A 23055-nucleotide genomic window follows, 5' to 3' on the forward strand; every position below is an offset into this window, starting at 1 on the left:
CCTGCTGCTTCTCATTTAAGTCTATGAATGTTCCCTTCCCATTCTTGTTTAGTTAAAATTTGGCTATTCTTGGTGACCTGGCCATGCCTTCATCCTCCATAAAAGGTGGAAATTTTATTTTCCACACTCTTTGTATCACTGGGCATGGAGATTTTTGTGACTGTTTTTCATTATTTTCCCTGATACTTCTGGACTGCTCTTTCTCCCTCATCCACAAATTCATTATCATTAAACTATCTACTATGAAGCTAAGTACAGTCATCTAATGTTCTTTCCCCATGGGTGTATCACCCTCATTCTTTGAAGATATCAGCTCCTACATTAATGTCAGGCTCAAATCTTCATAAACCAGTGTATAGTTTTACTCAGAGTTTATTTGAGGAGTTAGAGAAGGGGTGGGCTGGGCTCCATGTGGTTATTCAGAGATTGGGTGGATGAAGGTTCTGAAGTCTTTGCCGTATGACTTCCAAGATTATCCTAAATGACTGTGCTACTGGAAGATAGAGAGTATACTATGAGGGATATTATTTCCTGAGACAGAAGAGGGAGATTGAGAAAGATAATCTGGATGAGGATGCCTTGAAGGAAGGTGATTGGTAGTTAGTAAATAGTTGCCCTGGTTGTTTTGTGTTGTATGGTCCCTAGAAGACATAATCAATATCCATTTTATTTACTGCTTGAATATCAGCACACTGTTCATCAGCTCTAAACATAGATTTTTTTAAATATGCATATGAGAGACATGAGGACACTGCCCTTTCAACCACATCTAACACACACATACACTCCACACCACACGGTGAAGCAGAGACACGATTATTATAATTTAGATTTCCATTATGAGAATAGAAATCATAGCAGTGCTTGAAGGCCCCACATAGAGCATCATTGAAATTCTCCGGTGTGAATTGAGTAACTTGCGTAGACTTGACTCTGTTCTCTAGGAGGGATTCTTTGCCTCTAATCTTTATGACTCTACTTCCACTCTCTGGGAGGTTTGTCTTCCTCTCTTACCTTTTAAAGCCACCACTGGGTCCCCCAGGGCTGTGCAAGCTTCATCTCTGCTCCATTCTGGAATAAATGTGAGGCTCAAAAGACTATGACCCAATATTTAAAGTCATCTTTTGGTTGAGATTTGTCATTTTTTTTTAACAATATATATCACTTGAAAAGCTAATAGGTTGTGTATTGACTTGCTTTCATGAATCCATAAACACACAGTTTTTTCCCTGAATGTAATCTTCAAGTTTCATGACATGGCCCTTTTGCACACAGACGTTCTCAATAGGAGGGTACCTCAGAGGAAGTTGCTGGGGATGTCTTTCTGTATGTTGTGAATGTGTTGCTCTGATTGACTGATTGATAAATAAAACGCTGATTGGCCAGTATCCAGGCAGGAAATATAGTATAGGCAGGATAAGCAGAGAGGAGAAATCTGGGAAGTAGAAGGCTGAGTCAGGAGACGCTGCCAGCTGCTGCCATGAGAAGCAAGATGTACCGGTAAGCCACAAGCCATGCGAAAAGGTATAGATTTATAGAAATGGGTTAATTTAAGGTGTAAGATCTAGCTAGTAAGAATCCTGAGCCATTAAGCCATACAGTTTTAATTAATATAAGCCTCTGTGTGTTTACTTGGGTCCAAGTGGCTGCAGGACTGGCAGATGAGAAAGATTTGTCCTGACCATGGGCCAGGTGGGACACAGGAAAACTTCAGCTACAGGAAGTCATCAGACTTAGACAGAAGCCACACCTGGAGTCTGATCATTGCCAGAAAGAAGTGTCGCTTAGCCTTCAAGGCCTTTTCATTCTTTCTCCCCATGTTTAGAGTTGGTAACAAGGGACTTTCCAAGCATTTTGTAAGTCTTGTATTCATTCCTTCTCTTGGTTGCTTTTATTATGCCTTCTAAGTAGTCCATTCTTCTCTGACTCTGACCTTTTTCTGAAATATTTTTCTAAGTGCATCCAATAAAAGTCAACATTGGCTTCTAATATTTTTCCAAAGCTTCCCCCCATAGAGCCAGTGTCTCAGAGGCAGCTGCTCTGCCTTTCAGGCAACAGCAGATGTCATTCTCCACAGAGTGGCATGAGTGCAGAACAAATGCCTCCAGCATCCATTCCCATGTGCCCACTTAGCCAACCAACAAGGTGTGGTCTCAACTGGACTCCATGGCTGCTTTCCTGTCTGATTCATGGAACTCTGACCACGCTGCCCTGTGCTCCAGAAATGCTCTTATTTTTGTGTCTTCTCTGTTATTACCCCCTTGGGTTTAGAATACTCCACTCAAGCTATCCACATTCTAAACCTCAGTTGCAATTGTTTACTCTAAAGTCTACCTTGATATGAGGACTTGAGTGGCTATCCCATGGCCAACCCACACAGCAATCTTTTCTTGCTCATTTGATCAAATAGTTAAATCACACAGAAACACATTAACTGTACTTCTCAATTTACAAGGGTACCTCATAAATCCTTTGTGAGTCGACAGTATAAGTGAAAAAAAAATTAATGTATCTATCCATCTTGCCAAATACTATTGCAATATAGTATGGTTGATTCTTGTGATCAGGTGGCTGAATGGAGACTGGAGTCCCTTGTGGTCATTATGGGGTTCAGATTTAAGGTTGCTCTGCCATCTTCATCACATACCTCCCAACACTGAGGCACTGTCTCTACTGTGTGTACTGATTTCCCATTATCATGAAGTTGACAGTTCAGGTTGAGCTGTTGTAACTTGGTGACCATGTGAACACACACATTGTTTTACTTCTCTTCCTGGCCCTCTACCATCCCTCCATTCGATTATTCCACATTTAGCTCTCCACCTTCTCTGCAACTTTCTTGATACACACACACACACACACACACACACACACACACACACACACACCAGTTGATTTTTGCTTCCATGGTTTCATTTTGTAAGCACACACATTCTCCCTATGTCTTTCACGAAATGTGAGTACTGCTGTATGCAAAAATTCATTTTCTAATTCAGAGGGGGCAATCTGTCCTCTCCCAGCATAGTGTTCCTCGTGTTCAAAATCTACATACCTTTTTTACTTATTGGCTGTATGGGTTTCTTCAACTCATTATTGTTGGATACTAGGGCCTGGGATGTCTGGTATTTCATTCATGCAGTAAAACAAACCCTGTGCACATGTCAGGGGATCAGTAAGACAGATTCTTGGAAATGGAGCTTCTGAGTCAAATTCTTTTGCGTCAAACATACCTGACTTTTGTTAGACCTGCCAAATTTCCCTCAACTGGGCTATTCCCATTTTGTTTTCTACATGCAATGTAACTTCCAGAGTTTTGCGAGGTGGCAAGTAAAAAGTGACAACTGTGTAGCTGTACATTTTATTTTTCTCATTATGAATGGGAATTGAAAATCTTGTTGATTGGCCATTTTTTGTGAACTTCCTGTTGATAGCTTTTCTTCACAGTTCTGTCACATTTGGGGGACTTTTCTTGATTTATAGGAAACACCTCTTTACATATTAGGAAAATTTGCCTCTCTCTATAATAAGTATTGCAAAATTTTTCCACTTGCTTTGTATTTTTTTATTGCTTGTTCTCTCCTTTTCTCTCTCCATATATAATCTCATGTGCCTTGTCAGTTTTTCCTTAATTGATTTTAAATTTCACATCATATTTAGAAAGGACCTCTCTGTTTAGAAATAATGACTAAATTCACCCATGTTTCCTATGATATTTGCCTGGGTTTCTTATAATGTACATTCATTAGTTCTGGAGTTTTTCTTGGAAGGTTTCTTTCTCCACATGACTATCCAGTTGCCCCAGTTAATTGTTAAGAAATGCATCTGTAGTCTATTGATATGAAAAGCCCAATTGATCACATTAGCTGCTATGCATATTTGAGTCTATTTCTGGAATTTCTTATCTTTCTGCTGAACACTTCACTATTTATACTCACTTCAAGCTTCTTGGATCACCAATATGTTTAGTAGTTCTTAACAGCTGGCCAGACTGGTTCCCTATATTACTCTTTTCCAGAGTTTTCCTAGATATTGTCATTTATTTTTTTTATATAAACTTTGGAATAAGACTTTTAAGTTTTAAAAATAAATTCTTTTAGTATTTATGTTTGATTTGGAGTGAATTTTTTGTTATAATGTATCTGGACTAAGATAGTATTCTCAGCTCAGTTCTTGAACTTCATAAGTGCTCAAAACAGACTCTTCCAGTTCCAGCCCCAAGAGAGTATTGATAGGAAACTGATGCTTATCAAGGTGCTGTGCATGGTGGTTTCTGTGACACCAGTATTTATGGACTTCAAAGCTTTCTGCATTGCCTGTGGTGGTCACTTGCAGATAAAGAGTTCACTTTGTAAGGTGACTTTGTCCACATTTCCCCTCAGCTCCCAATATTTTCTCAAGTTTTATACTTTTAAAAATAAAACCATGTTTTCTGCTAAAATGATTGAAGGTGCCCCAGGGAAGAACCATTGGTTAGGAGATTGGTATACAACTGCATAGTTTCTGGCTCAAGTAACTTTTAGTTTACCTAGAATTTTAACAATGATCTTGAGGTTTTGTACATTCCCAGTCTTTCAGCTTTTTGACTCAATTGCTTTGGTGACTGATTTGAGTATTTTCTAGAGACCTAGCCTTGTGAGTATTGACATTGGCTTATATTTGTCAGTGTATGAACAAGCCTGTCCTGAAATATGAATTACTTTTCTGTGAGTGATTACTTGAAAATGTATAGAATGCTGATGTGTACAAATAATGTCATCCAAAGAAGAATAAAACAGTCAGTTGATCTAGATGAAGGAAAATATTCCTTAGTAAGTTGACTATGATTTTTTGACAATTAACTACAGTGTTAAACAGGTATTCTTAATATACCTTGTACGTAATGTAGGACAACTAGTGTTTATTATAGCAAGTCTAATCTATGTATTTCCCACATCTGTGGTAGTCTATTTAGTTAATATGAACAACATTTTCCTAAGTGAAGGAAAAAAATAAGAAAATTCAAAAGCTGATATGTTTATGCTTGTGTATAAAAGGCTTAGAAAGTTTTAAACATGTGATTAAGCATGGTTTGATTTCATACCACTATTGCTAGTTCACTTATTCAGCACCTCTGTTGAGGGCCTCCTCTGTGTCAGAGGCCATGCTTCACTAAGCCCAGCACTACAGATAAAAGATCACGAAAATCTAATACTCACTACTGACAAGTTCTCCCACAGATACATCCAGAAATGTGTTTTGGTAATCTCCTAGGTGTCTCTCAATATAAGCAAACTGATAACCTTGATTAAGTATCACCCCCATTAATGTTTGTAACAACCCAATAAACATCAATACTATTATAACCTCCATATACACTTGAGGATGGGGATATGACTGGAAAGTCAGAAGGTGTATTCAAAGCACTAGGAAAGCACAACACATACTTGGAGAAAATGTGTTGTATGGTAATGAGATTAGTCTTTGTGGGAAAAAAATATTCTCCAGAGACATCCTATAGAGTGTACACTGCATAGTATAATAGAGAGAAGGCATTCAGCAAAACATGAGTGCAGAGTACCAGCTAAATATTATGTATCAGTAGATGATTATTAAATAAAAAGTAAATAAGTCATTTATTTCTCAGATACTTTGTAGGATAAATTGATTATTGGAGATTTTTTTTTTTTTTTTTTTTTTTTTTTGGTTTTTCGAGACAGGGTTTCTCTGTGTAGCTTTGCGCCTTTCCTGGAACTCGCTTTGGAGACCAGGCTGGCCTTGAACTCACAGAGATCCGCCTGCCTCTGCCTCCCAAGTGCTGGGATTAAAGGCGTGCGCCACCACACCCGGCTTGATTATTGGAGATTTTAACAATAAAGGCAAGATATGTATAGCAGGAAGATAGTTTGCAAGGGTAAATTATTGTTAAAAATTTATGGTTTATAATTCTACAAATATTTGTTTTTATTTTATTCATTTATAGAAAGATAGTTATAAGGTTTTTTAAATTTTGAGTTTCTTTTTCCAGTTGAAAACTTTATTGTTATCAGTCTGGTTGCCCACCACAGTATTTGCTTTTTGGTTAAATACTTCTCACTCTATGTAGTTATTTAATTATTATTCCATTGTAATTTTTTTGTCCTTTGTAAATTTCATGCAATATAATTTGATCATGTTGATTCTCTTCCCCCACCTCTTCCTAGATCCATCCCACTGTCCCCGCCCTCCAAACTGTGCATCTTCTTTTCTGAACCCATCAAGTCCAATATGCGCTGCCATGTATTCTTGGACATGTGACCTCCCATTGGCATGGTAAATCTACCAAGGGCTCTTTATAAAAAACTGACTCCCCCTCTCAGCAGCCAACAATTGCCAATAGCTCCTGAGCTAAGGGTGAGATTTTGTGCCTCCTTACCCCCTTCATGGTGGGATTTGGTCTGGCTCAAGCTTGAGCTTGCACAGATCTTGTGCATGCGGTCAACACTTCTGTGAGTTCCTGTGTGCAGCTCCCCTGTTGTGTCAGGAAGACACTGTTTCCTCATAACCATCCACGGCCTCTCTTCGTATACTCTTTCTGCCTCTTCTCCGATGAGCCCTGAGCCTTGGGAGGAGGGAGTATGATATAGATGTCCCATTTAGAGCTGAGCATTCTGCAGTTTCTTGTTCTCTATAGTTTGGCCACTTATGGGTCTATTTGTTACCCATCATCTCTGCAGAAAGAAGCTTCTCTGATGAAAGTTTAGAGGTTCTGTAATCTATGAGTGGGACAATAAGTCATTAGAATACAGTTAAATATTATGCCATTTATCAGAATAACACTGCTAGGTTCTTCTCTAGGGCTTATGACTTGTCTAACTATGGGATCTTAGCTGGATAACGGTGCCAGGTGTGGAGTTCAGCTTGTGGAGCATGATTTAAATCAAATCAGAACCTGGTGAGTTACTCCCATGATTGCACTCAAAAAGCGGTTGTTTACTTGTAGCTGACCTTTTCCTGCATCCTACTCAGTCTACAGCTGCTCAGACCCAAGTAAACACACAGAGGCTTATATTAATAACTGCTTGGCCATTAGCTCAGACTAACTACTGACTAGCTCTTACACTTAAACTCAGTCCATTTCTGTTAATCTATATGTCGCCACATGTTCTGTGGCTTTACCTGTGTGCCATTACATGCTGTTCTCTGGACAGTGAGCTGGCATCTCCTGACTCAGCCTTCCTCTCCCAAAATTCTCCTTTTCTGCTTATCCCACTTATACTTCCTGCCTGACTACTGACCACCCAGCATTTTATTTATTAACCAATCAGAGCAACACATTCACAGCATACAGATATCACTTCAGAGAGGAGAATTCTGAGAATAGGAAAGCTGAGTCAGAAGTCGCCAGCCAGACACAGAGGAAGCAAGATGTAAGGCAGAACTGAGAAAAGTTACCAAGCCACATGGCTAAACATAAATAAGAATTATGGGTTAATTTAATTGTAAGAGCTAGTTAATAGTTAGCCTGAGCTAATGGCCGAGCAGTTTTAGTTAATATAAGCCTCTGTTTGTTTACTTTGGTCCAAGCAGCCACAGGGCCGCGGGAGCCGAGCAGGATCAGGAAAACTCCAGCTACAGTTACTCCCATGACTGCACTGATGGGCATGTGTTGTCAGGCCAGGCACTACTGTAGCTCACAGAGTTCATAGTTGGGTATCACTGTGAAGCTTCCCAGTCATTACCACTGCGATTTCCCCATGTGCTATGCCTATGTGGTGTCTTCAGCAGTTGGGTCTTAGCATTGAGATCTGGAGGGTATCCAAGAATATTGTCAGTAACTTCCAGTGCTGAAAGGTCTATGAGACCTCACTGGCCAACACCTCAAGAAGAGGTAACCCATTCCTAGCAGTGGTTTTTTTATTTGTTAGCCTATGGTGCCTAATAGAGGCACTGTCATTTCATAATAAGGTAACTCCATTCTCCCCCTCACCCCTCACTCCTCCCTGTGTGAGTGTGTCTATTATGAAACTTCTACAAGAACAGGTTTCCATATGAATTTTTGGAAAAGGTTTTTGATATTATTTATCCTTTCTCACATCCTTTATCCTGCCCTTTCATTCCTTCCAACCCAAATTTAAACTTTCCTGTTCCACTTTTCCACTTTAACATTTTATACCACAGCATACTGTCTCTCTTCCCTTGAGCTTCTTTTTATCAAGCTGTTAAAAATGTCCTTAAAAATGATCTCAGGTCAGGAAGATCAATGTTGTATTTTTCATATATGTACTATCTAGATGAACCAATACTGTATGTAATATGAAAACAGAAGTGGGACTATTGAGTGGGGGAGAGAAATGGCAAGGGAGAGGAGTGCCAAGGGAGGGTGATGGATTGGTGACTATGGCCAATGTATAATGATAGCTAGGAAAACATCATAACGAAGTCCATTATACTGTTACACTGAAATTAATTTCTAAGGGAAAGAGGGGCCTGCCTGTTCAGGGTAAGTCTAAGACAGTTGAAGCAAGCAGGACTTGGAGAAGACTTCACCTAGTCTCTTCTGCCTCTCTGGCACAAAAAGTCAAAGTACAAACCTTTTTCACTACTGTGGATCTGGTATTACTTTGTACATCCTTTGTTCCCATACCCAACCAGTCTCAGAGCCCTGGAAGTCAGATCTCCCTCCCTACTGTTGCTATTCATACAAAGGTCTTCTCCTGGATCCTTCTGCTAAGGTGGGGAATGTTGTTTGGGGGTGGGAAAGAGTCACCGAGAACCTGGACTCTGCTCTTTAAGAGAGTTGTGTTACACTTTTGTTGTGCAGCAGTTACGACACATTGGCATCTAGCTAGGCTGTATTCCTCCTCTTCCGATTTTTAGCCACGTCACAGGTTCTCACCTATAGGAACTGTAAAGGAAATACAAGTCTTAAAGAGGTGGTACACTCTTTCTTGCCTTCTTTGCCTCCTGACAGACTGAGTATATGTTATCATGAAGTCCCAACAGAGATCGCAGACTTAAGAGTAAGGGGGAATTTGGTTTTGAGTTATCTTCTGATTAGCTTCCTGACCTCAGAGCTATTAACCTTGGCCTTATAGAGAAGGACTCCTATCTGAGCAACACAGACATTCTCTAAAATGACGTTCTGATTAAGACTTTAAGCAGATGAGCAATTTACCACATTGGTCTATGGCAGTCATTCTCACCCTTCCTAATGCTGTGACCCTTTAATTCAGCTCCTCATGTTGTGGTGACCCCCAACATATAATTATGTTTGTTGCTACTTCATATCTATAATTTTGCTACTGTTATGAATCATAATGTGATTATGTGTGGTTTCCGATGACCTTTGGCCATCCCTGTGAAAGTGTCATTCGACCCTCAAAGTAGTTACCACCCATAGGTTGAGAACCACTGGTCTATACAGTCTAAGTAAAATTTTAAGAGCATGTTTACTTATCTGTGAAGAAATTAAAATTTCATTGAGGATATTCTTAAGACTCTTGAAGAAGGGGCATGCTGTGAAATCAACCAAGTTTACCCCTCCAAAACACCCTTTGTGAAATTTCTGGATAACACAACCAGACAGCAGACCACAGCCAAAAACTTTAAATAATAATAAATAGAAAAGAACTCTTTTTCAATGCATGTGTTTGTTGTATTCTCCAGCCTGTGGCGTCTTCTCTGTGACATTGATTAACTCAGTATTACTTATTAAATATAAGGTGCTAATTTAGAAATTATGATTGCTTAAAATCCGTGTAGTTGCTCTAATACAATTGAAAATGTCTTTTACCACTGTGGCAGTCCATACGACTGTGTTGTTCATGCCTACCATGTTAGGTCACACATTTCTTCTGCATATGTGTACCTCAGACTCTTTCTAGACTTTCTGTTTGTCTTCAATGGAAATGATTTCTCTGGGTAACATAAAACTTCAGTTCACTAAATTAATTGAAAACTTTACAGTAGTTTTTTTAGTGTGAAACAGATATGATTTAATGTTCAGAAAGGATCTTCTGGGTTTAGCCAGGAGAGATCTTAGAATAATGCATTCCAGATGAAAGCACAAGATTAGAGAGTTCAAGTCCCCCAAAACTAGTTCTTCTCAGCTCCTTCTCTAGTTTGTCTTTTGCCAACTTAATCTCTCCACTGTGCAATTGGTGAATTCCTTGAAAATTCCAGAATTTCTGATACTTTATTTACTCTTTTAAAATCCTCAAAATTGAAAATATTTACCATTGCTGATTTTCCCCCTTACCAAAACTGCATATACACCTCTTGAATTCCTATCCTTTAAAAGGGTGATTGTCAAAACCCTGGGTTAGTATCCTCCAGCTCATATCGTTCTGTTATCATTTGTGAACTTTATGAATATTTCTATTTAACCAATTAAATTAAGCCTTTCTCAGTTTGGAAGGTTATTTATCAGTTACGGTTTAGAGCCCAAGAACTAAATAATGTATTTTATTTCCCTCAAAATATGTTTTTAGATAATAGCATCTCAGCATGTTGGGACTTGAGGGACTGGTGAGACGTCTTAGAGGATAAAGGAGCATGCTGGGTTAGCATGGCAACCTGAGTTCTATCAAGCTACTGCTACTTCTAAAGATCAGAAAATGAGTTGCCATGCTATTCTTCTCAGTACATTTTGCCTTTTGTGATTTCATTGGACCAAAAATTCTATAGCACAGATGTGGAAGAGATGTTTATGTGTTTTACTTCTAGGGACACCTAGATTGTAACATGTTTCCACTGTCTTGGCAGCAGATAATTGAATATAGATAGGTAGTTTATCTATATGGACTATTCCACCAGTGCACAATTGCCGAGAGCCATTTATAACCAACACAACGTTGGAGAACTTTGTACTTTCACAATGGCAGCTGGTCTTAGGAAAGTAGACGGAATCAAGCAAATGTAAAAGGCACTTAAATGAATGCAAGGTCTGCTGTTCTCCCTAGAAGAAGTTCATAGACACTGGCTTTGGAGGGTGGGGGAGCCATTGGCTTTGGTGCCCTTCATCCAGAAGATGTGGTCTTGGCTGCAGCTGTGGCACTGAAGAAGAGCAGACCATCAGCAGCTGTTGTCTCAGCAAAAACTGAACTGTAAACAATCTAACACTAGCTCTTTGTTGGATGAAGAAAGGCATTTCCATGGGCATTATTCTGAATTATTTTCCTCCAAATCCTACTGGGAATTATTTGTTTTTCAGAAAGCAATTCACCCCAAATCTATTATAATATAATGCATATAATTATAGTTCCAGTGGTTGATTTTTTTTCTTTTACTGTTTAAAAGGATTTTTGCTTCATTAAACCACAACAACCTGGTGTTTCCTCAAGAAGGTTCTGTCTCTGTCTCTGTCACTGTGTGTAGCATGTAGCGTGTGTGTGTGTGTGTGTGTGTGTGTGTGTGTGTGTGTGTGTGTGTTGTAGTGTTGGGAACATGGTACAGTATTCCGATTCAAAGAAGACTATCTACCCTACAATGATTTGAGTGTTTCCACCAAAACACATCTTTAAATTTAAACCCTGTTTTGAGTTGTTAGCAAGTGGCATCAGGTTAGCTAAGGAGGGTTAGATGAGATCATGAGTTATTTATAAGGAGGAAAGGAGGAAAGACCCAACAAGCTAGCTAACTCTTCCATACCCTATACTATCTTTGGACTCCTCAGAGCAGGCCACCAGTTGGCTCTGACTACAGGCATACCACAGACCACATCAAGGTGCAAACTTATATTGTTTTAAAAAGTGTTTTCTCGCCGGGCGGTGGTGGCGCACGCCTTTAATCCCAGCACTCGGGAGGCAGAGCCAGGCGGATCTCTGTGAGTTCGAGGCCAGCCTGGTCTACAGCGCGAGATCCAGGAAAGGCGCAAAGCTACACAGAGAAACCCTGTCTCGAAAAACCAAAAAAAAAAAAAAAAAAAAAAAAGTGTTTTCTCATTTGTAGTATGTAATGATTATAAAGAAAATGGACTAAAGTATATATTTTCTTCTATAAGATTGCTTATAAGCAAAGAGCATGGAGAAGGTAGCCAGGTGATATTGTTCTGTAGGTCATTCTCTGATCATTACTTTCTCTGCCCAATTTTCAAGGGCATATATCCTGAAGCTGATGTCTGTGGGTCAGTAGAAGACTCAAGCAAGTCGGTATAGAATTGAAAATCCAGAGTGAGGCAGACATCCATGGACATCAGCCATTGTTAATTTTCAGTAGCAAAATTAACTTAATTTGTTTTTATAAGAGAAAGCTTTTTCCATATTTACATGAAAGTAAATAATCCCCACTTAAGTAACAGTCAAGCTAGATACCATAAAGACTATCATTCGGCTAAGTGTTAGCTTACAAAGTGAATTCCTCTGCATTTGTTTGTAGAAGTTTAGCTTACAGGAATATGGAGCTGTAGTCTTCTCTGGGGTTTAGAAAGACAGAACTAAAAATAAGGACATTGGGATCAGAGAAAAATCACTCAGAAATTTAAACCAACATGTTTCTCCTTTGTATCATCTGTGGGTGATTTTCTACTTATTCCCTAATCAAGGATTGATATTCATTCAATTCTTTCCCATTTGATACATTCATTTAATATGATATGTCGTCATATGTGTCCGTAGAAAAGCCTTCAACTTGACACAGAGAAAAACATAATCCATCCACATTTGGGTCAGCAATGTGTCTTCTTGATCTGCTCTAAAGAAAACAACCAGTCAAAAGTGATTTATTTTCATAATTTTGCTTCAAACCCAGCTGTTACTCATTAGTGCTTGAATTGGCTGGATCAGAGCACATTTACAGACAGTAATAATTAAAAAATAATAATTAGCCCTTCCTTCCCTAAATTTTTTTAAGTAACTGATTTAAGCAACAGTTATGTAACTGTTGACTTTCCATCATTCCACACCCAACATTGAATTTTTGAATGTGTAAGAAGATTTTTTTTGCCACCAAGTCCATGTCAATAATATAGATGTTAGCTTTATCCCAAAAAATGTGTCATAATGAACAGAGTTAGCTTTGTGTACATTAAAGGTTCTAGCTAAGATAATATGCTGGAGACAGGGAGCTTTCTAGAATATTATGGTCCTTTATATACAAAAATCAAGTGAATTTTCTCATTGTCATAAAACATTGGTTCTAATCGAATCAAAATGCAAACTTTTTTATGAATACCAGTCTTTTGATTTTTGTATAATTAAGGAAAATAAGTTTTGAGACATTTACCAAGAAAGACTGAATGATGAAAAAATTTAAATTGTATCATATACAGCTGAAAAAATATAATTAGAGGATTCCGTGATGGAAGATCAGTAGCAGAAACTGTCTCTTGTACCAGGTATAGCTGATGAGTTCTATCCACCTTGCTGTTTCTCAAGATGATGCTATTTAAAAATAATATGTTGAATGTTAGGTTTCTACAGCAATACATAAAGTCTGTTGTAAATCCTGGAGTTAAGACACTAAGAGGACAATCCTGATGGGTTAAATCAGAGATGAGCTGGGAGCAGCCCCCTCCCCCCATACATTAATTATCCTGTACATAAGATGGTTCTGGGAGTCAGCAGCGGAGTGACAAAAAGGGGTACAATGACTATAATTCTCAGTTGGGATGAGGCATAGGCGTTGTATAACCAAACACCAATATTTTTCCACGTGGAGATTGGTTGTATGGTCAAGCACTGGAATTTACAGGAAAGAGCTTTAGAGTAGTATGGAAGCTTGAACCACACTCCCAAAATGACATGGGCATACCTAAGAACTGGCAGGTGTAATCCTCCACCTCTTCCCTTAAGGACCGATCACCTTCTGGATACAGGATGGGAAACTGGTCATTAGTGACCAACAAACTGTATGCCACATTTACAAGGTTCCACACAAACATATCCTTTGCAGCTATTTAAAATCTCGAGACACGGAAAGAGGATTTCTCTACAGCATTTGGACTTGAACTGGGACAATAGATAGTGTGACACTCTTGTCACAAGCACTCACCAAGGGAATTCAGCAACCTACTCGGTTACGAGCTCTTTGTCTGACTGCTGTCTCCAAAGGCCACGTTGAGCCAATCAGTTCTTCTGAAACTTGGCAAGTGTCCTTCTGAAAATGGACTGTGGGTGCACTCAGCAACAGAGTTGGAAGCACAGGATCATTTATAATAACTTGAGCTGCATTGCCTGACTTGGCATCATTCAGAAATCTTTCGGGGCTACCCACTTCACTTAGAATTAAATCTAAACTCTTTATGATTGCCCTGCAAATCCCTGCCTGCTCTACTCGGGCTTCTTCTTCTTCGGATCCCATCTCCTCACACCCTCTCCTCTCTCACCACAGGGAGATCATTGGCTACCTGCCAGTTCTTCAGAGGTCTTCCAGGCTCCTGGAATGTGGTCCCCTCTCTGGAATGCTGCCCCCCCCCCCGCCCCCGCCCCCTGCATGTCTGCCTCTTTTTCATCCCGAGTCTCAGTTTATTTCCCTTTCTGAACAGGTCATTTCTGATGATCTTTTTAACATTTGCTTTCTCATGTTTGCCAGAGTCCATTTTTATTTCCCCCATATAATGCAGCGATATTAGAATTAATAGCTTACCTCCCAAATACCTCACATCTAGAATGTAAGTTGTATAAATGGTAAAAGTAGACACACACACCGTGCCTGATACAGGGGCCAAATGATCTTCATGATTGAAAAAAAAATACTAAAAAAAAAAAAATCCTGTTGTGAGAAGTCATGAGCAACAAAACAAAACTCTTAGCACGTTAGGACACAGCAGAATGTATCGTACAGGGTAGATAGGTACCAGTTAATGGGATTCTCCTTCTGAAGTCTAAGCATTAATGCATAGATGTGTATAGGCTGACATTAAAACACATATGAAAGCTTCATTTCGAAAAGCTTTGCAATACAGGAGACTAGAGAATAATTTGTTTCTGATTTGCTCACTTTAGAGATTTTTTTAATAACTCTTTTAACTCAATATGACTGAATTTAGTTTTTTTTCCAAAATTCCTTAAGGTTTAGAAAAAGACTATAAAATAACAAAAAAAAATTAAAAGGAAAATATTGTTGCCAAATTAGAAGCTTAATATAATTCTATTTTCCTTTGGAGTTTTAATAATGCTTGGGGGAAAGCCTTTATTCACATTCCACCCAAGTGACCATCATCCACTCCCACTTTCTTTTTAAAGAAAACATTTACTTCTATGATTTGGTCATAGGGAAGTACAAAGGACTTCGTTGTGTGTGAAAATGAAACTGGGAGTGAGCCTTTTAAGGAAAAATTAAAGAAGGATGTGTATGTGGGGGGTAAAATTCCCAAATCTCGTTCAGTTGATCCTGCCTACCTCCTACTTAGAAGGCAGGCTGCCCTGCGTGGCAAGCCCCAGATGTTGTGTATCAGAGACCAAGGAGGCAGCACCTTCAGAAGCATGTCAGAGACATGGTGAAGCAGAGCCCAGCTCAGACTGTGCATAGGGCTGTTATGGCACTGGGTGGAAAGGATCCCAGCCAGGCAGCGTTTAGTAGACAACTTCCTGAGGTGGATTGATATTTCTGAAACTTCCCTGTCATACCCACAAGTCCTAGCAGAGCATAAACGAACAGATGGGCAAACCTAGTTGAGATGATTTGGTATGTGATTGGGGAGATGGAATTGACCAGAAATGGTGTATTTGGGAATTGGTGTATTTTAAATACAGTACTTCGTGAGAACAAAGGAAACATCACAGAAATGAGAAAAGAAACTGCTTTCAAGACAGTATCTAGAAGTGTGTAGAAAGTTCTGGGGCTTTCTTGGTAGTTCCTCAGGTCCGTAACTCTTTCTGTTTTCTGCTGTCTCTATCATCCTCAGCAGTTTTCTGTGTAGTAGGTCTTGCTACTACAGCGTAACTTATCCTAAAATTAAGTTTCATTGTCTGACTGGACTATTGTCCTTCCTCTCTGTTGTGTGACATTGTTCCTTGGGAGGTGTGAACATCTACTCCCTCTAAATAAGTAACCAATGACAGCCCAAAGTAGTGATACCACCAGAGTCTCACTCTGTAAAACAATGAGTTCGCTGGGATTATTTGCAATAATATTGGTAAGGGGTTACTTAAACATGGACAATTCATAACTTAATCATGGAAATCCAGCTTAGCATGGGTAATGAATCATGAAAACAGGAACCCTAGAGCCCTCTGCGTGACTTGTAGATGTCTTGACAGGCCACAATTTCCTTCTGTTGGCAGTCATTACTGCTCATAAAACCTAAGGATGGAGGGACCTTGTCAGTCTGGTGAGTTTCAGGGACTTCTTCAGACGTGTGAGTTGCTTACCTCCTGAATCTTTATGATCCTTCCTTTTGGACTTCCTGAGTCATAATAGGCTACCCTCCATGGTGGAATGTTCAATTTAGCGGAATTTGCTAGAGACTGTCCTTCAAGAAGTCACCAGTAGTGTGCCTTCATGGACTCATGGTCCCCAGGTACTTGCAGGGTACTGATACTGTGTGCTGAGAAGTCAGCACATGGCCCTTTATAGTTAAACTTCAAAAACCTTTTCTTCATCCAAGACTGCTTATCTTTTGTGGAGCATTTGATCCATCATCTTGTCTCTGCTCTTGTATCCATCCTCTTAGCCTTCTGGAGTTCAATGCTGTGGTTATTTTATCTCCTCTTTCATCAGCTTCTGTTCATCCATCCCTTTTGCTCTCTTGTTTCTTTTAACCAACATTTACTCTATGATCTCTTTGAAAGAGCACTTGTGACTGCCAGATTCACGTGTAATTAGGCTATACATCCTGTGTCCCTTGCCCCCACCTCTTCTGTCTAAGACCTCAAGTCTCATCAAACAGACATACTAATTCCTTTAATCATATGAGGTCATCCTTTTGATAAAAACAAAAACAAAAACCTTTGAGTGACTGCCTATCTTCAGCAGAGTCAAAGCCAGATTCTTTGCGATCCTTATGAGACCCTTTGTGATATGACCCAGGTCATAGCCCCTGAGGAACAGTCTCAGACTCAGCCAGATCTCACTTTCAATACTCCTGTACTTCCAAGCCAGCCCCAGTGAGTGAATGCATGCTCCAAAGAACTTAAAATTCCATAATATATTACTAATTTTTCTTAATAAGTGGGGCTGTCCAACCTTTTGATATTGCAAAATGAAGTTATCCTTTACAACAAAGTTCATTGGGAAGAACTGCTCAATCAAGTTACGCACACACACACACACACATACACACACACACACACACACACACACACACACACACACACACGAAAAAAAGTGTTTTAAAGAAGTTTGTATTTTTGTGTTTGGTCACATTTATAACTGTCCTTGGCTGCATGTGGCCTGAGAGAAGTGGTTTGGACATTCCTGGTAGGTCTGTTTTCTGTTTTTTGTTTTTTTTTTTTTTTTTGCTCTGTGTCATTGGTCAGTCTGTCTTTATACAGATATTACACAGTCCTGAATACAGCCACATACTGCTTAACAATAGACTTATCATGAGAAAGGGTCCTTGTGTGACTTTGATGTCTGTGTGAACCCCACAGAGCATAATTAAAGATTGGGACAACTATGATATCACTAAGTGATACTATCTGATGGTACAGTTGTCACATAGGCAGTCTACTTACTCAGTGACATACATGGGGGCCCAGCATTCACGGAGTGAGTCACATATTGCAAGCCTGTCAACTTGGTCCTTTTTCAAAGTTGTTTTGGCTTTTCTAGATTCTTTGTCTTTTAATCTATCTTTTATAATCTGCTTTAAAAGCTGTCCAGGACTTTGCTTGGAATTGCATTATTTTAGACCTACAAATATCCTTTCACTGTAAAGGACTGATGTGTTAAAGACTGACAATAGTAAGTATTGATAGCAAAAAGAGCCTGCACACAGATACACTGCTTGAAGAATGAAATTGCAGAGCTACCTTCTAATGCAGCATACCGATACACTACAGAGTCATATATGTGCTTCCCAAATGGCTCAGAAGTCCTACTACCAATTTCACCAAAAAGACATTAGAGCATATTTCACATAAAGGCTCCATGAAAATATTTACAAGAGCACCATAATTGAAGAATAACTCCAAACTGGAACTGGCCCAGACACCTATCAAAGGGTGAACAGATGAGGAAATTAAATGCTGCTAATAAAATGAATGATTAAAAAAGAAAAATTACTAATATGCTTATTGGAATGGATGAATATTAAAAAAAATACTCCGAACAGTGAAAGGAACCAGATGCAAGGGACCAGTGTTGTATGACTTGATTTCTATGGACAATTTTGAAAATAGAATCTATCAAGACAAAACATGAATGAATGGTTGCTTGAGGGCAGAGGTGGTGATGTGATAAACAGTATATGATATGAAAGGTCTTTTTGGAGCTACAAAAAATATTCTATAGTGGATTTGTACCGATGATTTCAGAACACAATACATTTACTAAAATCATTGAAATGTACATTTGCAGTAGGTGGATTTTATTATCTACAAACATGGAAATTTTAATGAAATCGTAAGATACGATACATGGAAAAAAAACAGTATAATCACATGCTGCAGTCATGTTACAGAATTTAAATCAGTGGGTTCCTGGGGATGGGAGGAAGACCACAGAGTTGACTTCAAATAGACAGCAAGAGTGGGACAGAAGGTCTGTTTCCATTGCTGACTTTGGTCCTGGCTGCAAGGTCTCCACTGTTACCCAAATCGCTACAATGCATACAAATTGGTGAATTTTATTTTATCTACTATACTCACCCCAAAGTGGAGAAATAGCCCAAATAACTTCCTTATATAGTTAGATCTGCAGTCTTGTTTCATTTTCACTTATTTTCTTTTGAGCTTTTTTTTTTCCTTTTTAAAATTTTACAGATGAGTACTTTACATAATATCACCCCTCCCTTTTTTCACCTTAATTCCTTTACGGCCTCTCCGACTCTCTCTCAAATTACAGACTTTTGCTATTTTTATTGTACACACACACACTGCATGTACATATACGTAAATACGACCTGTTGAATCCATTTAGTGTTGTTTATGTGTTTATGAGTTTAGAGCTGACTCTGGAGACTGGATAATCTATCAGGGTTATCCAATGGAGAAAACTCATCCCTGGAGAATATAGGTTGTTCCTCTCTCCGCAGCCTTTAGCTGCTCATAGCTCTTCACCTAGTGATAGGGTCTTGTGACATGTTCCCCCATCACATTGACATGGCAACTGGTAGTACACGTTTTACTGCATTTAAAACTTTTCAAGTTCTAAAGCCTTTAGCATTTTCTTGCAATAGTTTAGGTTCATCTGACCCTAAGTCGTCAGATAAAATGACTGAGTGGGATAATTTACTGAAGATTAAAGCTTAAAAAAAATTTCCACAAATTGTCAAAAGAGGAAAGTATGAGAACACATCAACCTGTCTGAAGCAAATAGCAAAATTCAAAAATCTTCAGCTGAACTCTGAACACATTGATGCAAAACTGTAATAGATGAAATAATTTAGGATCTCTCGGGGACTAAATAATAGAGATATAATGGGCCTCTCTTTCCCCTCTGCCTCCAAGCTTTATGCTAATTATGTTCCTTCTTGTGTTGTGTTTGTTTGTTTTGTTACTTTGAAGTAAAGCTATGACCTGTGCAGGGTAGGCAAACACTGTACACCTGAGCTCTTGGCCATCTCTTTTGTTTTTATCTTGAGGCAAGTCTCACTCTGTTTCCAGACTGGCTCTTTATCTCTGTCTGTCTAGGCATCTTTATGCTTGAGACTCTTCTACCTCAGTCTCCTGACAAGCTGAGCATACAGGCGTGGGCACCAGATCCATTGGGTACTTTTCTATTTAGAAAAATCTGATATTTATGTAACCAGGAGAATCTTAGTGAGACTATTTTAAAATGTCTATATACTTTAAAATGGAAACTTCATTGATCCATCTTACAGAGAAACCTTTACAGAACGGAAGGATGACATTTAAAACCCTTTTAGAAATTCAAATCTGGAAAGAATGCAATGTTGGTCAGTGGAGAAATAGCTCATCATATTTCATAGTAGTAAAGAGTCATTTAAATATATTTGGTGAATGTTTCCAAAGCACTTTTTAAAAAATATTTCTTTCTTTCTTTCATGTATATATGAGTGCTCTATCTGCATGTACACCTTTACACTAGAGGGCATCAGATCCCACTATAGGTGGTTGTGAGCCACCATGTGGGTGCTGGGAATTGAACTCGAGATCTCTGGAAGAGCAGCCAGTGTTTTTAACCTTTGAGCCATCGCTCCAGCCCCCATAGCACTGTCTTATATTTATCAATTCACTAATAAAAATGTTTACAGATCTCCTTAGGTGTCAGAGCACAGTCCAAGAATGGAGTTGTGTGAGAATTCTGAGTGCTTATGAGAAAACTACAAGAAAACAAGAGTCTTATGACCTCAGTTTCTTCAAAACACAGAATTGTTCTTGGAAAGTATTTTCGTGCTACTCCAAGGTGTAGCAGACAGGAGTGAGTTTACTTCAGCTGTTGTTATTCATGTGCCTCTATGGAAAAGAAGTTTTTTTGGCCACACTCAGCTTCTCATTGTGATTGTATACAGCTTGAATTCATGAGAACTTTGCTCAGGTCACCTTTCTTAATTCTTAACCCTCAGGGTATAAATTGTCTGATGCTCTGAATAATGTTGTCTACTGCGTGAGAATTTAGTCCACCCCATTTCATTTTAGACCCTGTTCTCCCAGGTATACACTACCAACCAGAATGACAACACATACACACACTCACACACACACACACACACACACACACACACACACACACACACACACATGCATATATCTGTGTGGGTGTGTGGGAGTGTGTGTATCTATCATTCTATCTATCTATCTATCTATTCATATGTATCTGTGTGTGTGTGTGTGTGTGTGTGTGTGTGTGTGTGTGTGTGTGTGTGTGTGTATGTGTGTATGAGTGTTTGGCCTGCACATATGTCTGTGTATGACATGTATCCAGTGCCTTTGAAGGCCAGAGGAGGGCATTGTACTCCAAGGGACTGGAGTTACAGAAGTTGTGAACCATCATGTGGGAACTGGGAATCAAACCTCAGCCCTCTGTAAGAGCTACAAGTGCTCTTAACTACTGAGTCGTCCCATTAGCCCATTCAGAAACTCTTATAGTTAAAGAGTCTGATGAATAAAAATAATATTATTTTCCTATATCTCAAAATTTAATTTTAGCCTTAGAAACTAAATTAAGAAAATCAAAGTTTTGTTTTTAAGGGAATAAAATATTTCTTAAAAAATACATGCTGTCACTACTTAGGAAAAGAAGGCAAAATATCCAAGATATCCAAGCTGGGAAAAGGATTTGGCTCATAAATAAAGAAACACAGACATACAACAGAAAAGCAGACATTGGGTGGGATTGGGATAGAGCCTAGCAGCTAAAAACTCAGCACATTTATTATAGACAGCTAAATGAGGAAGTGAGTTAATCTCCATAGTGGGTCTCTGTAGGGGAACAGACTCAGGCTGCAGTCATCTGGGAAGAGGAAGCTGCCATGATACTTTCTGCATATACTGTCAACAACCATACTCAACTAGGGAAAAGCCTTACCATTATCAGGGATCTGATGTGTTGGCATCCTTCACATGGCCATGCCCATGTCAACAATACACATTCACTCATGATTTTATTCATTCCCCACACTCATTAGATGCTATTTATTGACCTTCATCAAGACAAGTCTGACTTCTATCGACTGACTATCTCATTAAAATGAATATTAGCTTAATTAGTTTGATTGTTGGGAATGGTTCCAGAAGGATGTCTATTTGAATATGGGAGCTGAGAATGGTAGATCCTTTGGGCATTTTTTTTTTTACTACTCTTACCCCAGTACCCCAGTAAGTAAAGCTCGTGTTCTATGATGGTCTCAAGTCAATGTGACAGGGCAAGATTGCCAATCTACCTGGTCATGGTTAATATGGACGCATTTCCATATTATCACAGAATGCCACAACAGTGGCACTTTGGCTGCTCATAGGATAACAATATTTCTAGAGCATCATGATGTTGTAGGTCAAACTTACAAACTTGAAGAATTTCACGGGGGAAAAAAAGAGATAGAAGACAGTAAAGAGAGAATAATGAATACCATCTATCATTTACTGAACACTTAACTCAAGGGATTTTATCGATATGGGCTTGTTACAGTGAATATGCTTTCATTACGAATTAAATGACCGTGACACAGGGAAGCTAAGATTTGCCCAGTGTGATGGTTTGGATGTCTCCTCCAAAATTATGCTGAAACTCAGTTGTCATTGTGATGGTATGAAGTGGGACCTTTAAGATAAAAGGATGTCCTTAGCCTGACTCTCCATGCAGCATGAAAGATCATGCTGGATGCTGGTTCCAGGTTCTTAGATTTCTCAGCCTCCTGAACTGCATACCAAATGAACTTCTATTATTTATAATTTATCCAGGCTGTGGAATTCTGTTCTAACAACAGAATATGGACTAAGACACCTAGGAATGCTTAGCTAGGCACAAACCAGAAATTTAAACCCACCCAGCCCTTGAGCCCGTGTCAATAATGAGACAAACTGGAGAAGAATGATCCATAAAACAAAGGAAAAGTCTGTGGAGAAGGCAGCTGCCTGGAGAGTCATTCCTATGTCTTCTGAAAGAAATGAGACCAGAAGAACGTTCCGATTATTAGCAAGAAGATTTAACTTCAGAGACTACAAGTGCATTATTTTTATATTGCTTTTCTGTTCCAGGACACGGCATTGATGACTGCTCAGTGTTGTGAAATTTCTTTCAGATTCACAATTAGACAAATCTGTCCACAACGTAGTTAGAAGCGATCTGGAGGAAAGGGGGTAAAAAATAACTTGAACATCAGAGGTCTGAATTCAGTCTCAGCTGGTGAGAACCCTTGCTGTTCAAGCTCGGTTCTCAGCACCCGTGTCCAGTGGCTCACACTGCCTTAGCTCCAGGAGTCTGACATCCTCTTTGGACCTCTGCCCCATACACATACACATACACATACACATACACATACACATACACATACACATACACATACACATACACATACACATACACATACACATA

This window comes from Peromyscus californicus, unplaced genomic scaffold, assembly GCF_007827085.1.
Source record: "Peromyscus californicus insignis strain IS unplaced genomic scaffold, ASM782708v3 Scaffold_17__1_contigs__length_78620276, whole genome shotgun sequence".
Classification (NCBI taxonomy): Eukaryota; Metazoa; Chordata; class Mammalia; order Rodentia; family Cricetidae; genus Peromyscus; species Peromyscus californicus.